The sequence below is a fragment of the Dipodomys spectabilis genome, unplaced genomic scaffold (assembly GCF_019054845.1).
Source record: "Dipodomys spectabilis isolate Male_0828 unplaced genomic scaffold, ASM1905484v1 ptg000449l, whole genome shotgun sequence".
Taxonomy (NCBI): Eukaryota; Metazoa; Chordata; class Mammalia; order Rodentia; family Heteromyidae; genus Dipodomys; species Dipodomys spectabilis.
This window is the reverse complement of record NW_024871126.1, coordinates 2,750,353-2,765,313: the sequence shown is the minus strand read 5'-3', so window position 1 is coordinate 2,765,313 and position 14,961 is coordinate 2,750,353. Positions and strand designations below refer to the sequence as shown.

At 41.2% G+C, this 14,961-nt stretch overlaps 1 pseudogene; it reads right to left on the bottom strand.

Annotated features, from left to right (window-relative positions):
* Nucleotides 1-1,038: 1,038 nt before the first annotated feature.
* Nucleotides 1,039-1,885, bottom strand: LOC122097987 (annotated as a pseudogene).
* Between the last annotated feature and the right edge of the window lie 13,076 nt (nt 1,886-14,961).

The following is a 14,961-nucleotide window of genomic DNA, read 5'->3' as shown; positions in this document are numbered from 1 at the left end:
TTCAACAAACACAAGGTATTCTCTACATGTTCCCAGTGCCCTATGAGGCTCTCTCAACAAGCTGTTCATCTTTCCTGTTTAGATAACATTAAACACCATTGTTTTGTTAGGTGAAGAATAAAGATGAGGGGTGAAAATAAACTTTTGCCTTTAAACAGTTTATTATCCTCAACCCCAAACTAGGAGTTAAATTAGAAAACATTTTGTTGTTGTTGTTGTTGTCTCCAGAGCGATTAATCCATTACTGGTGAGGCCTGTGAGGTGTGGGGTACACCCCCAGCGTCCCCCATGCCCTGCTGGACCACAACCAAGGCCACCCTGGGCCTTCCACTGGGCTCCATCCTTGAAAAGCTGCCTAATGGAGGGAGGTCAGAAAGATCTGCATTTACAATGTGCTAGAACTTTTTTGGGTCAGTTTTATAGAACTTTCTTGGTCAGTTATATTCCACCTCAATCTCTCCAGTATTTTCCAAGCAGATCAAGCCACTTGCAGATAATGAAGAAGCTTTGCGGCCCAGGGGTCCATGGCTTGGAATCAAAGATAGTATCAGGAGGCCCAGGGGTCTCATGTATGGTAGAGATGTCCAGGTGATTTGAGTTTCTGACCTTCCTGTTCTCCATGAGGCCTGAGCAGTGTGGAGGGCAACGAGGAGGTGTCTTCTACAATAGCCACTGAAGTGAGGGAGGCAGAAGGTCAGCTGTTCCAATGGGCAGATGTGGAGAGGTTTCTAGAAGGGGATCAAGTCCGCTGCTTTGGGCAGGAGTATCAGTTATTTTTACAGAAAGCAACAGAGAAATTAATTTTCTTTTCTGACTACTGAAAAGTGGAAAGATGCTCAAGTTTACCATTTAAAGGAACAATAGACATTTCTAAAATCTCTGTCTAAACTTTGGTTTTCTTTAAAAAACACACAAAAAACCAGGTCATCACAAAAAGTAATGTAAGTGGAGGCTGTAGGCAGGTACTGTTCTGTCCGTGGCAGTCTTTTGTGTAAAGTAAGGCGTATTGGAGCTCTAATTTAACTGATGCAGTGGGGTCTACTGGCTATGCATGCCGAGGCAGTGCAAGTCGTCCGTGCCCTTACTGTCGAAGCCTGGGAGGGGCTGACCATACTTGTCCACGCACCAACAGATGCCCCGCTTTCTGCCTTTGGAGGGGCGACACTGCTTCTTCTTATAAAATCCTTTCTTGTCGTAGTTGGGGATGTGCACACCCCTGGGACTCAGCACATTGGGGAACTTCAGGTGATTCAGGGTGTCTTGCATCTCTCTAAGGAAGGGACCATATTCTATCTCCAGTTTGGACTCCGAGGAGAAGGTCTGGGTGTCCATGCTCTGGGACTCATAGTCGACTTTGTAGTGCTGGCTGTCCTTTGTGTGACCTTTCTTGATGGTGTCCAGCTTCGCGTGAATGGAATGGAACTTGGAGTCAGGCACCCTATGTGTGCTGGGAGGGGCATGGCTCTCCAAGCTCCCCATGCCTAGGTCCTCCTCTGACTCACTGAGGCAGAGGGCGCCAGCAGCAGGTAGGCGCTCAGCCGGCCAGGACGCTGGCATTGGCGCAGAACCCGCGGCCATCCAGCAGCGCCTGCAGTGGGCGTGGCTCGGTTGGTGGCAGCTGGCAGCTGAGCCCCTAGCTGCAGAGTTCTGTGTAGACACCTCAAGGCTGGCCCTCCCGCAGAGCACATGTCAGGCAGCTGCCACAGCCTGGCTCGCGCACCAGCTCGGCACACGCAGGCACTGCAAGCAGAGGCTCGCACTGGGCCAGCGCGATCCCATCACAGTGCTCGCATTGCAAGATGGGACCCTCGTCACCGGTGGCCTGAGGAGCAGGGCCAGGGCGGTGAGTAGAGCTGCCCTGAGCGCCGGGCGCCGCAGGAAGCATGGCGCCCATTGCAGGGGCCAACTGGAGTAAGCAGTTACTGGGTCAAGGCACGCAGTGTGAGATTGCAGGATCTGGAGCGCAACTACCGGTGCTCGGCGTGCAGCTGCCCAGCTTCCACCTCAGTACCTATAAGTTCTAATGTCACCCTTTTTCTGTCTTAGAGTAGTTTGGCTGATTTTAATGTAGTTAATCCATTTTGAGTTGATGTTAGTGCAAGCAGAGATCCACTTCCAGTTTTCTGGCTATTGATGTCCAGTTTTCCCAACACCAATAGTTGAAGAGGCTATGATGTCTGTGTATGTGTGGGGTGTGTGTGTGTGTGTGTGTGTGTGTGTGTGTGTGTGTGTGTGTGTGTGTGTGTGTGTGTGTGTGTCTGTCTGTCTGTGTGTCTGTGTCTGTGTGTGTCGGTCATGGGGCTTGAACTCTCGGCCTCGGAGCTACCCCTCAGCATTTCATCTCCAGGCTAGTACTTGAACCACAGTTCCACTTCCCATTTTCTTGTGGTTTATTGGAGCTAAGAGTCTCATCGACTTCCCTGGCCCTGCTGGCTTTCAACAACCATTCTCAGATCTCAGCCTTCTGATTAGCTAGATTAAAGGCATGAGCCACAGTCACCCGGCAAGGCTATGTTTTTTCCACATTACATCTTTCACTCTTTTGTCGAATATCAGATGATTGTAAGCATGTAGTTTTATTTCTGGGTCTTTTCATCTTTTTTAATACGTTTTTTTTGTAAAAATAATGTACAAAGGGATTGCAGTTACATAAGGTAGGTAATGAATTCATTTCCTCTCAAGCATTGATACTTCCTCCTTTGTTTTTCCCCTACCATCCCTACCCTTCCACCTCCACAACTACTCCTTTCCATCCCTCCTTCCCACTCCCTGCCTAAATTGTAAAGTTCGTTTTTGAACATAGTGTCTTGAGCTCATTGTTAAAATGGGTCAAACTGTATCCCTAGTTAAGCATTTGGTTTTTTCCCTTCACCTCCCAAAGCTAGAGAAATGTACATACAAGATACAGGGCACCAACATCAAAGAAACAAAAAACCCACATAAATTAGGTTACAAGATTGGGTGGAAGAATGATGACTGTTGACTTAATTTAATAAGTATTCTATAGTTTTTAATGGTAAGGTTTATTAACTCAAAGGGGGAGAAAAAATCATTCAGAATAGTGGAATGTGGCTACTACTCATTTGATGTGTGTGGCTAGATTATGATTAATAAAAATATATCTATTAATTCCCAGTGGTAGACTGCTATGCTAACTGGGAGGAGACTTTGGTAATGCCAGGGGTTTGAATACTGGTAATGAAGCAGAATATGAGGGGAGAGCATTTGCTAAAGATGTAACTTCCTAGGCTCATACTAAATACATTGAAGTAGAATGCTAAGTGATGATCGACTGAGCACCAAATTTTATTTGTTGACTTTTTGTTTTGTGAAGTCCAGGGATTTGAACCTAGAGCCTGGGTGCTGTCCTTTAATTTTTTTCTCAAGGCTAGTGCTCTACCAGTTGAACCACAGCTTCAAGTCCATAATTTTGGTGGTTAATTGGAGATGAGTCTTTCCAAATTTCCTCTTTGGGCTTGCTTCAAACGTGATCCTCAGGTATCGGCCTCCCGAGTAGCTCGCATTCCAGTTGTGAGCCACCAGAACCTGGCTAGAATCACATTTTAAAAGTATTCTCTAGGTGAATCAGATGTGTCTAGGTACTATGTGAGCATTTTGGTTCCAGTGGGTTATTTCAGATTTAGAATAACATCAGAATTTTTCTTCTTGTAACTCGCAGCATCCAATATCTATATAATTTATTCAAATCTTCATGTCTGATCTTTTTTTCTTCATTGTACCTTTTTATTCTTACTTCACAAGCAAGCACGTCAGTGATGTATTCCTTTTCTGAAGCAAGTCATCCTTTCCCATCAATGAGGGATGTACTTGCTGCTCTTACTGCCTGGAGTACCTGCTTCTAGTTAATTGCATGGATGATGGCTCTCAGGTTAACTATCTCCTCCTCAGGAATATCTCCTCACATAACCGCTGTGAAGTTGTTGCCACAAAACTACCAATGTCATGTCTCTGATTTATAAAAATTATCATTATGATTTCTGGTTTTCTTTTCAGCATGAAATTGATGAGGAGAGAGCCACACTCACTTGTTTCTCCAACACCTATATTAGTGCCTGGTCCTTAGTGCTCAGGAGCCTTGCATAGGGATCAGCCTTCTCCAGCTCAATTTATCTTAGCTTCTGGTCAAGACAGCTCTTGAAGCTGACGTCTGGTGGCTAGCAGTCATTCCCTCTCATTCTTTGTGCCTTTCTGTGTTGCTGAGTCCGCCTCAGAGCAAGATCAGTGCCTGACACCTATTTGCTGCTATGGAAAGATGGCTATGACATCATACAAGTTATGGGCATTGTTTTGTGAAACTGTGTGCGGAGACGCATCTCCACACAAGTTCTCCAAGGCAAGTGTCTCCCATGCCCAGGAGTCAATTCCACAACTCAGCATCCTAACTGTCACTTACTCCCTAATGCACTCAGTGTATATTCCCATTTCCATTAAAAAAAGAAAATTCAAGATATGCCTTTGATGATTTGTCATTGAATTACTGAAACAAAGTATATAATTTTGGGGCTGAGAAGGTGGTTAGTGGTAGAGTGCTTGCCTTGCATGCATGAGGCTCTGAGTTCAATTCCTCAGAACCACATAAGCAAAAAGAAAATAAGCTGGAAGTGGCCCTGTGGCTCAAGTGGTAGAGCGCTAGCCTTGAGCTGAAGAGCTGATGGATAGCACCCAGGCCCAGAGTTCAAGCTGACAACCGGACCCAAAAAAAAGTATATAATTTTATGTATTTGTAAGTCTTTGTCCATCTCTCTTGAGCCCTTGGCATATTTCTATGTGTTTGCAACTTGGGAAGGGAAATAAGGTTTAACTCAGGATAGTCAAAAACATTTTGGGAGGGAATGCCAACTTTCCATCTGATGTTCTACAGATGGCCATCTTGTCACAGGAACTGAGTAGACTGTCATAGCATAAGAGGCTTGTCCTGACTTCTACTGACTTTCCTCTGGGGTCACAGAATGTGATCCTACTGCATACGTGTCACTTGGCTACACTCGAGGGACCAGGTCTTCTCTGAAAATCTAATGGCATGGGGGTAAGAGAAACTAAAACTCAGAACCCAGCTTCCCACATCACTAGGATTACAGGCCTGAGTCTCATATACTAACTCATAACTGCCTTTTTATACATTGTGTAGCCTGTTTCATTATATTCACCTCATAGACAGATATACAAATATATGTTTTTATTTATCCATCTATTTACAATCAGTGTTATATCTAGAAACACAAAAATATATATTCATATAATTATAATCAAAGTTATATTACCACTTTCCCCAATAATATTTTACACTAATATTATGTGAAAAAATACTTAAGATTGAAAAAGTTAAAAGCCCTTGTAGTATGAAAAATCATATTTGATCTTACATATCATATAATATACTATATAAAATGTAATGAATATAACATGTATTTCCATATAACTGATTTAATTGCTCCCTGATTTTGTGTTTGTCGATCTATATAAGCCTTCTTTCTTCTATTGATGATGGCTTATACTTTCCAGTGTCGATATTTCTTATGTATTTTGTCAAATATATTCAGCCCTAAGTAGAATTTTTATGTTAATGGAGCCAAATTTTTCTTCAATATTTCCCAAAGCACAATGAATATGTATACAGACTTGAACTCACTGTTGGAAGAAAGTCCCACATACCACTATAAGTATTGTAGCATTTGTCCCAATTGACAGAACAGCTTTCTAGGTCATCTGATCTGGTATGTCCTAGATCTTTTTTAGCCACCTTATCACCCCATGCAGGCATGGCCTGGCTTCCTTGCAACTCCCTGTGCATTTAACCATTCCCTTTATATCCAATAGGCTCTCTTGTTCATCCCACTGTCACTCTGTTTTCCCACACACAGAACACATGTGCATGGTGCTTTACATTGTAGGTTGAAAAAAAAAACACATTTAAGGCTCATGAATTATATAATATAACATAAACACTGACATTTTAATAACGTTAGAAAAATAACTAGAATGATCATTTTACAACAATCAGGACCAAAAAGAAATATAACGATTTTCTAAAGAAGGGGGGAAGCAACCTCTAAATCTGGATTGTCTTCTAAGTTGGCTTCAGACACAAATTCTGCCTCAGAGTCCTCAAAAGGATCTACTTCCTCATTAAAGGCAGTATTTTCTTCCCGAGTCTATGGAGGGACAGATCTTATTTCTCAATTGGAAATTGGATCCCCAGCAGAAGGACAGATTGGTCTGGATATTCTGTGAGGACAGATTCCCTTTCCTCAACTGAATCTAGACTTTGGACCTAACTTATTGGTTTTCTTCAACATAGACTGGGGTCATTTTCCATTAGCACATATTTACCCTGCACTCCAGGACCAAAACATTTTTTACTGGTTTGGATGTGATCTAGGTGAATTGTGAACATCAATGGAAGACATTCTGGATCATCTTCTTCCTTGGTGGTATGTGCAGGTACACCTACATCACATGTGGAGTTCAGAACCAGTGGGATGTCCACAGGACTCAAAACCTAGTTGGGCCTTTCTACACACTGAAAAAAGCCTCTATGTTCACATGCTTTCTGGAGTCCAGTTTTGGCTTCCAATCTCCATCAGTCACAATAGGCGACATCACTGATGGGTTCTTTATCTGGAGTTCAGCAGGAAGTTCTGTACAGTGACACAAAGATAAGAATGTAAATAGGTACAGGAGTCTTAGAGTAGACTCTAGAAGTTAAAGTGTGACTAAACTTCTATGAGGATTTAGTAGGAGAAGCTGTAGAACTTGAGTTTGGGCTGAACACTGATGAGAAGGTAGGGTGTTTCTAATGAGTGGTTATGTCCAAGTTCTTTTAAAAAGGGAACAGACATTACCCGGCATAGAACATCCAGAAAAGGACATTTTGCCAAGCTGGGTAGTACAAAGGGCTCTTGGCAAAGCAGGCCCATCCCTTGAGACCTAGATTCCATCCCTACTCAAAAGCTCTAAGGCATCTAAACAAGGACTATTTACTCTTTTCCTTGGTCTCACGGGTCATGCATTGCTCCAGCTGGTCCAGAAGAATATGTAAGCAGAACAGCAAGTCTGAAGAGGGCATGTTGAGCTTGTCATACTGTGTAAGTTTTTTCAGGATGTCAAGTTTCTTATGCTCATAAAAATCATCAGGGTAGAAGTCCATCCAAATAGTTAAGATGGAACAATTGATGCTGTGGGCAGATTGGTGACAAGAAAAATGAGAGTCTGCCCTCTCCATCCTGAGCCTTCTACCATAGACCCTTTGTGGCAAAGAGACTCCTGGAAGCAGAATTCTCTTCACAACCCACTTCTAGAAATTTCTAATGCAACCCTCCAAAATTCTCCCTGTGATGGGCAGAGAAAGTTGTTTCCCTACTGTGTCTGACTTGCTACACACAACCCTCCCTGTCATCGAGGGATTGTGATCCATGCTGGCCTGGTCATAAACAGAAAACCCTGTCATAAAAATGGCTACAGCAGCACTGAGCACAGGTGGCTCATGCCTGTAATCTTAGCTACTCAGGAGGCTGAGACCTGAAGATCCCAGTTCAAAGCAAATCTAGGCAGGAAAGTGTGTGAGACTCCTATCTCAATAATCCACTAGAAAACTAGAAGTGGCACTGTGACTGAAACAGTAGAGCACTCGCCTTGAGCTGAAGAGTGCAGGGACAGTGTACAGGTGCAGAGTTCAAACCACATGACCAACAAAAACAAAAGTGACTAAAGCGAAGCCGGGCGCTGGTGGCTCACGCCTGTAATCCTAGCTACTCAGGAGGCTGAGATCTGAGGATCGCGGTTCAAAGCCAGCCCGGGCAGGAGAGACCGTGAGACTCCTATCTCCAATAAACCACCAGAAAACCGGAAGTGGCGCTGTAGCTCAAGTGGTAGAGCGCTCGCCTTGAGCTGAAGAGCTGAGGGACAGCGCCCAGGCCCAGAGTTCAAGCCCCACGACCGACAAAAAAAAAAAAAAAAAAAGTGACTAAAGCGAAAAGAGCAGGTGTGTGGCTCACTTTGTAGAGCACCTACCTAAAATTCATGAAGCCCTGAGTTTAATTGCTAAGATTGAAAGGAGGAAAGAATATGAAGGAATGGAAGGAAGAAAAGAAGGAAGGGAGGAATTTTGATATAACCAAATACTGGAAAGATGTGAAGTATTAAATAAAGGTATCTAAAAGGCAAATTATAAAATGTGGAATTCAGGCTAAAATACATGTACAGTTTTGTTTTTCTGTAAAGTGATACTTACGTGCCTCTTTAGTTTAAAAGTAGTAAATGAGTTTGAAAAATGGAAAAGTTGTTAGAAATGAATCATTATATCTTATCACTTTTTCTGCTACATTCACCACCTACAAAATTGGAACAATGTTCATCATTTTAATTATTAATGTATTAATTTAATCTTTCATCTTTAGTGTATAGTCTATTGTGCACATCATTTGTTTGAACTCTTTTTTTTGTTTGTTTTTTTGTCCATGATGAGTCCTGAACTCTGGGCCTGGGCACTGTCCCTCAGCTCTTCACCTCAAGGATATCACTTTACCACTTGAACCACAGTGCCACTTCTGGCTTTTCTGCTTATGTGGTACTGAGAAATCGAACCCAAAGGCTCATACATGCAAGGCAAGCACTCTACCACTTAGCCACCTTCCCAACCCTGAAATCTTTATTTTTTCCTGCAGACATAGGCTTGAATACAGGGCATGGGTGCTGTCCCAGAGCTTCCTTGCTCAAGTTTAGCACTCTGCCATACAAGATTAAACCATAGTGCCATTTCTTGTTTTTTAGTGGTTAATTGGAAATAGCAGTCTCATGGGAACTTTTCTGCCCAAGACTGGCTTTGAACCAACATCCTCATTTCTCAGCCTCCTGAGAAAGTAGGATTACAGGCGTGAGCCACCTGTACCCTTGTGCTCATTTATTTTCTTTTAAATGTTATATAAGTTTAGTTCCCCCACCCAAATACGTGCAAACTGAGATGCAAATTGGCTTTAAATAAACCACTACTTGAGGATGCTGAAATTACAAATGATGGCAAATTGTTTTTAACATTTTTTAATATGAGAAGCTTGAACTGAGGGCCTGATTGAAATCCCTATTCTCTTGTGCTCAAGGCTATCACTCTACTAGTTTGGCCCACAGGGCCCTTTTAGTTTCTTGGTAACCAGTTAATGAGATAATAGTCTCACAGACCTTCTTATCCAAGCTGTTATTAATCCTCGATTATCAGATCTCAGCCACCTGAGTTGTTATGATTACAGGCATGAGAAACTGTCACCAGTTTTTTAAAAAGCAACAACAGATTACTATAGGGGAGGATGGAGGAGGAGAAGCTAGAGGCTAAACAAGCTCTCACATAGAAAATAGTTGTAGTGTTCCACTGAAGAGTCCTAGGTCAGAGAATGACCAAGTGTGTCATCACAGTACAGTTTGGCCAGAGAGGGAAAATCCAGACAAGGAGACAGATCTGAGCACTTGCCATTAGCTGCAGCTGTGGTGGTGGCGGCAACGGCAGCAGCCTAGCCGCCAAAAGAACAACACAGAGTCTGGGACAATGGTGCCAGACACAGCAGGTGACCGGATTCTACTTAAAACCAGAAAGAACTGATAAGTAGCAGATATCTTCATCCTGCATATCACAGACCAGAGACAACCCAGGAACCAAGACTCCAGCGTGAGTAGAATCCTGACATACTCACTCCTTCTTAGGGAACAGAGGAGGGAAGGCCACCCTTACCATCCTCACCCCTGGAGACCTCCATATTTGATATTGAAAAGGCCCAGTTGAGCAGCAAGCTCCATCTCAGGCCTTGGAAAAAAAACAAAAGTGTCATTTAGGAGGTCTCAGGCACCTGACCTGACCTGCCAGGCTCAGCTCCTCCCTGGGAAAAATCACCCAGCCCAGGCAGACAAAGCTCTGCCTCGAGGGGAGTGACTTTCTTCACTGGGTAAACAGAGCCAGAGGCTGCCCCTCCCTACAGCAGCCTAGACAATCAAGTGAAATTCAGTAAACATAAACCCTGATAATGGCTCTAGGCTGGGCTCTGTGAGTGTCTCAGAAGTTACCCCTCAGGGAAAAGCTGCAATTTGCTAAAAGGCCTCAATTCTACCCAGAACATAGCCTCATCACAGCATCTTCAAATTAGAGGAAACAGCCATCTCCCTCTTTTGTGAAACTCAAAGCAGATCTCCCTCTCATTGAACTATACTGGGAGGAGGATCACAAAATCCTGATCATTTTTCTGCCTGCTCCAACAAATTGACTTAAGAAACCAATCAAGCCACAGGCAAACCAAACACCACAAGCAGACTAAAGACTCCACCAAGAGACTGGTTACAGACACAGGGTGATACAGGTTCTTCCCATCTACTTCCCCCCCCCCCCCCGCAAAAAAAAAGAACTCTTTTTGGTACCTTTTTTAATTTTTAATTTTTTAAAAAAATTGTTTTCTATTCATTTTTTTCTCCCCTCCTAATTTTTATTTTAGGTGTATGTGTGTGTGAGTGTGCTTTGTTTAAATCTCTACTGACCTTTTGGTCTTTTTATCTTTTTTTTTCTTTTTCATTCTTTTCATTTTTCTTCTGTTTCCTTGTTTTTGTGTGTGACTTATTTGTTGTTCTGCTCATCTTCAGATATATGCCCATTGTCAAATATTAGACCTTACCCCCATTGTATACACATTAATCAAGAATTTTATTACTTAAAACAAAACTTCTTAGCCTTAAATTCTGTAATAGCAGTATTATCTCTTTAGGCCTATATAATTTTTGAGAATTTTTATTTTTTAGTTTTTCATGTCTCCTTTCTATCCCTCCCCTCCTCTCATCGTATCTTTTTCTTCTCTCAATATCACCTTAAACTTAGATAATTTTTAAGATTCATTTATTAAACTTAAATATTTGTTTTTCCCATTTTTTCTTGTCTTTTTTTCTCTCTCCTACTATTCTGTCCAATCCATTTCCCTCTTTGAGATTAGAACTTGGTTAAATTCACTCTCCTTTTACCTCTCTACATTCTTCTAATCCTATTTTTCCTCACATTTGTCCCTAAATATAATAATTTCTGGTTTGCCAAATTCGTCCTTGCTGTTGTTAGCCCATTAATCCATAGTTGTTTGATGTTGAATAGATTGTATCTGTTGAACTAGATTATATCTGTGTCCTTTTGCCTGTGCAACTGCAAGACTTTGGTTGATGCATGCCTTCAAAAGTATTCTAGCAGAAAACTTTCATATCAAATGGGCAGAACAAGCCAGAAAAACACAAGAAAAATGAAAGTCCTGGTATCTCAACTCCCACTCATGATAACCAGTATTCCAGAGGAGAGTTCCCCAAAAGCTCAATAAATATTACTTGGAAACATGGTGAATGAACAGATAGAAAACCTGCAAAGGACTCAGTGTGAACATGATAGGGAGATAGAGGAAGCAAACCAAAGATCAATACAGTAATCTCATGAGCATGAGGAAGCTACTCAAAGATTGATACAGAAATGCATGAATAGGTTGAGAACACTCAAAGAGAAATAAAGGAATTGTGTGAGCAGGCTGAGAACCATCATAGAATTATAGGAATTGCATGAGCAGGCTGAAAACAGACAAAGAGAATGTCAGGAATTGCGTGAACAAGCTGAGAACAGTCAAAGAGAACTACAGGTATTGCATGAAAATGAGGAAGCTAATCAAAGAGTAACACTGGAATTGCAAGGGAGGGACGAGAATAAACAAAGTTCAATAGAGGCATTCATGGAATCCATAAACAGACAGTTGAAAGAATTCAGGGAGACCACAAAGGGAAAGCTGAATGGAACCCGACAGAAGGAATGGGAGTATAAGGAAACCATAACCAAACAACTAAGTGATTTGAGAATAAGAACTGAACACCAAATTAAGGAAGTAAAGAAGTCCATTCAAGATCTAAAACAAAGCTCCAACAAAGAATTTGAAGTAATCAAAACCAAACAATTAGAAGGAAAATGAATAAAAAACAAAGAAGAAAGTCTTGACAGTAGGTTAGACCATGCAGAAGATCGAATCTCGGTAAATGAAGACAGCCTAGATATTCTACAGAAACAATGTACAACTATCCATGACAAATCCAGAAAAATGATAGATATATTCAGCAATTGGAAGACACCATCAGAAAGCCTAATCTGAGAATAATGGGTGTAGAGGAGCACCTAGAAACAGAAGATAATGGTCTAGGAAATTTGTTTAACAGGATCCTAGCAGAGAAATTCCCAAACATGCAAAAGGATAGGCCTATTCAGATACAAGAAACGTTTAGAACCCCAAATTGACCAGACGAGAGCAGGACATCCCACCGTCACATTATAATATGCACAAGATCAATTCAGACCAAGGAAAAGATCCTTAAAGCTGTCAATGAGAAAAGATCAATCATCTATGAAGGGAAAACAATTAGAATAACTTCATTTTTTTCATCAGAGTAAATTAAAGCAAGAAGAGCCTGGAATGATGCATGCCATGACCTAAAGACAAAGTATGAACCAAGAATACTGTAAACAGCTAAATTCTCCTTCATAACCGAAGGTGAAATAAAAATCTTCCATAGAAAAGAAAAACTGAAAAAATATATATCTCCACCAAACCGGTCCTACAAAAGATACTTAAAGATGTCCTACACAGACAGAACAGACAAGATCACAATAAAGACAAAGAAATGGCACCCAAACTGAGAATCCAAAAACCATAGGAAGAACCAAGTTGAGGCAGCCCCCAAGAAGGCGGATAAAATGGCAGAAACTACCAAACACTTCTCAGTCCTTTCTCTCAATATTAACGGATTTAACTCTTCAATTAAGCGACATACACTGTCTAGTTGGATTAAAAAGCAACATCCTTCTATCTGCTGCCTTCAGGAATCACACCTTGCTCATAAAAACAAATACACTTTGAACATGAAAGTCTGGAACAAAATCTACCAAGCAAATGGCCCGTATAAACAGACAGGAATTGCAATCATAACATCAGATAAAATAGACTTCAAATTAAAATTAGTGAGAAGAGATAAAGAAGTACACTACATACGAATTAAGAGATCTTTCTTTCAGGAGGATATTGCAATACTAAATACTATTCGCCAAACAATGGATCACCGAAATTTATCCAACAGATACTACTTTCCCCAAAATCTCAAATAGATCCAAAGATAAGAATTGTTGGGGACTTTAAAAGACCACTATCCACAATACATAGATCAACTCGAAAAAACTCAACAGAGAAACTGCAGATCAAAAGAACTGCCTAGATCAGCTAGATTTAACAGAAAACTACTGAATATTTCACCCAGCAGCATCAGAATACATTTTTTCTCACCATTACATGGAACATTTTCCAAATTAGACCACTTTTTTATTGTGAAAATACTGTACAGAGGGGTTACAATTACATGGGCAAGACAATGAGTACATTTCTGATAAAGCATTGTAGCCTCCTCCTTTGTTTCCCCTTCCCCTCCCATTCTCCCCCCGTCCCACCACCCAATCCTCATCCCCCCCCACCAAAGTTGTAAAGTTCGTTTTTGACATAATGACTTGTATGTCTCGTTGCAATGGGTCCACCTATTTAAACGATTTGTTTTTTCCCTTCCCCTCCACAAATGATAACATCAAATACAGGGAAAGCAGGGGTTATTCAGTGGTGGAGGCACATGTAAAGCAACAAAGAAATCATCTTATAAATGTGTTAGAAACAATTGCATGAAAGAAAAAAATCATTTGAATAAATATCATAGGGTTCATTTCCCTAATATCAGCTTATCTGACCTTTTCTGCTTGACTCAGACTTATACAAGTTATTACAAATAGGGGAAGCCATGGGACCTAAGTGTCTTTGGGCCTGGCTTACTTCACTTAATATAATTTTTCCCAAGTCTTTCCATTTCCTAACAAATGGGGCAATGTCATTCTTTCTGATGGAGGCATAGAATTCCATTGTGTATATATACCACATTTTCTTGATCCATTCATCTACTGAGGGGCATCTGGGTTGGTTCCATATCTTAGCTATGGTAAATAAGGCTGCAATAAACATAGCTGTGTTGGTAACTTTCTTGTAGTTTTGTTTGTGAACATTTGGTTAAATGCCCCATAGTGGGATTGCTGGGTTATAGGGGAGCTCTATGTGGAGTCTTTTGAGGAACCTCCATACTACTTCCCAAAGTGGTTGTACAAGTTTATACTCCCACCAAAAATGCATTAAGGTTCCCTTCTGTCCACATGCCATCCAGCATCTGTTGTTATTAGAGTTCTTCATTCTAGCCATTCTAACTGCGGTGAGGTGGTATCTCAATGCTGTTTTAATTTGCATTTCTTTTATTGCTAGGGAGGTTGAGCATTTCTTCATGTGTCTATTGGCCATCCTTCGTTCCTATTCAGAGCAGTTTCTCTTTATGTCTTTAGCCCAATTATTTATTGGGCAGTTTTTTCTTTGAAGGTTTGTTGTTGGGGGGTTTAATTTTTTGAGTTGCAGGTATATTTTAGATATGAGACCCTTGTCTGTTATATGGCTAGTGAAGACCTTCTCCCAATCCGTGGGCTTTCTACTGATCTTGCTAGTTATGTCCTTTGCCATGCAGAAGCTTTGCAATTTCATGCAATCCCATTTGTTCAACCCTTCTTAGATTTGTTGTGCTTCTGGGTCACTATTAAGAAAATTTCGGCCTGTGTCTTTAGATCTATGTGGGATTTGAGGGAAAGTAGTGTTTCTTGGATAAATTTGGGTGCTCCGTTGTTTGGCAAATAGATATTTAGAATTGTAATATCCTCCTGAAGGAGAGATCCCTTAATGAGTATGTGGCGACCTTCTTTATGTTTTCTCACTAATTTTAATTTGAAGTCTATTTTATCTGGTATTAGGATTGCAACTCCCGCCTGGTTATGGGGGCCATTTGCTTGGTAGATTTTGTTTCAACCTTTCACATTGAAAATGTGTTTGT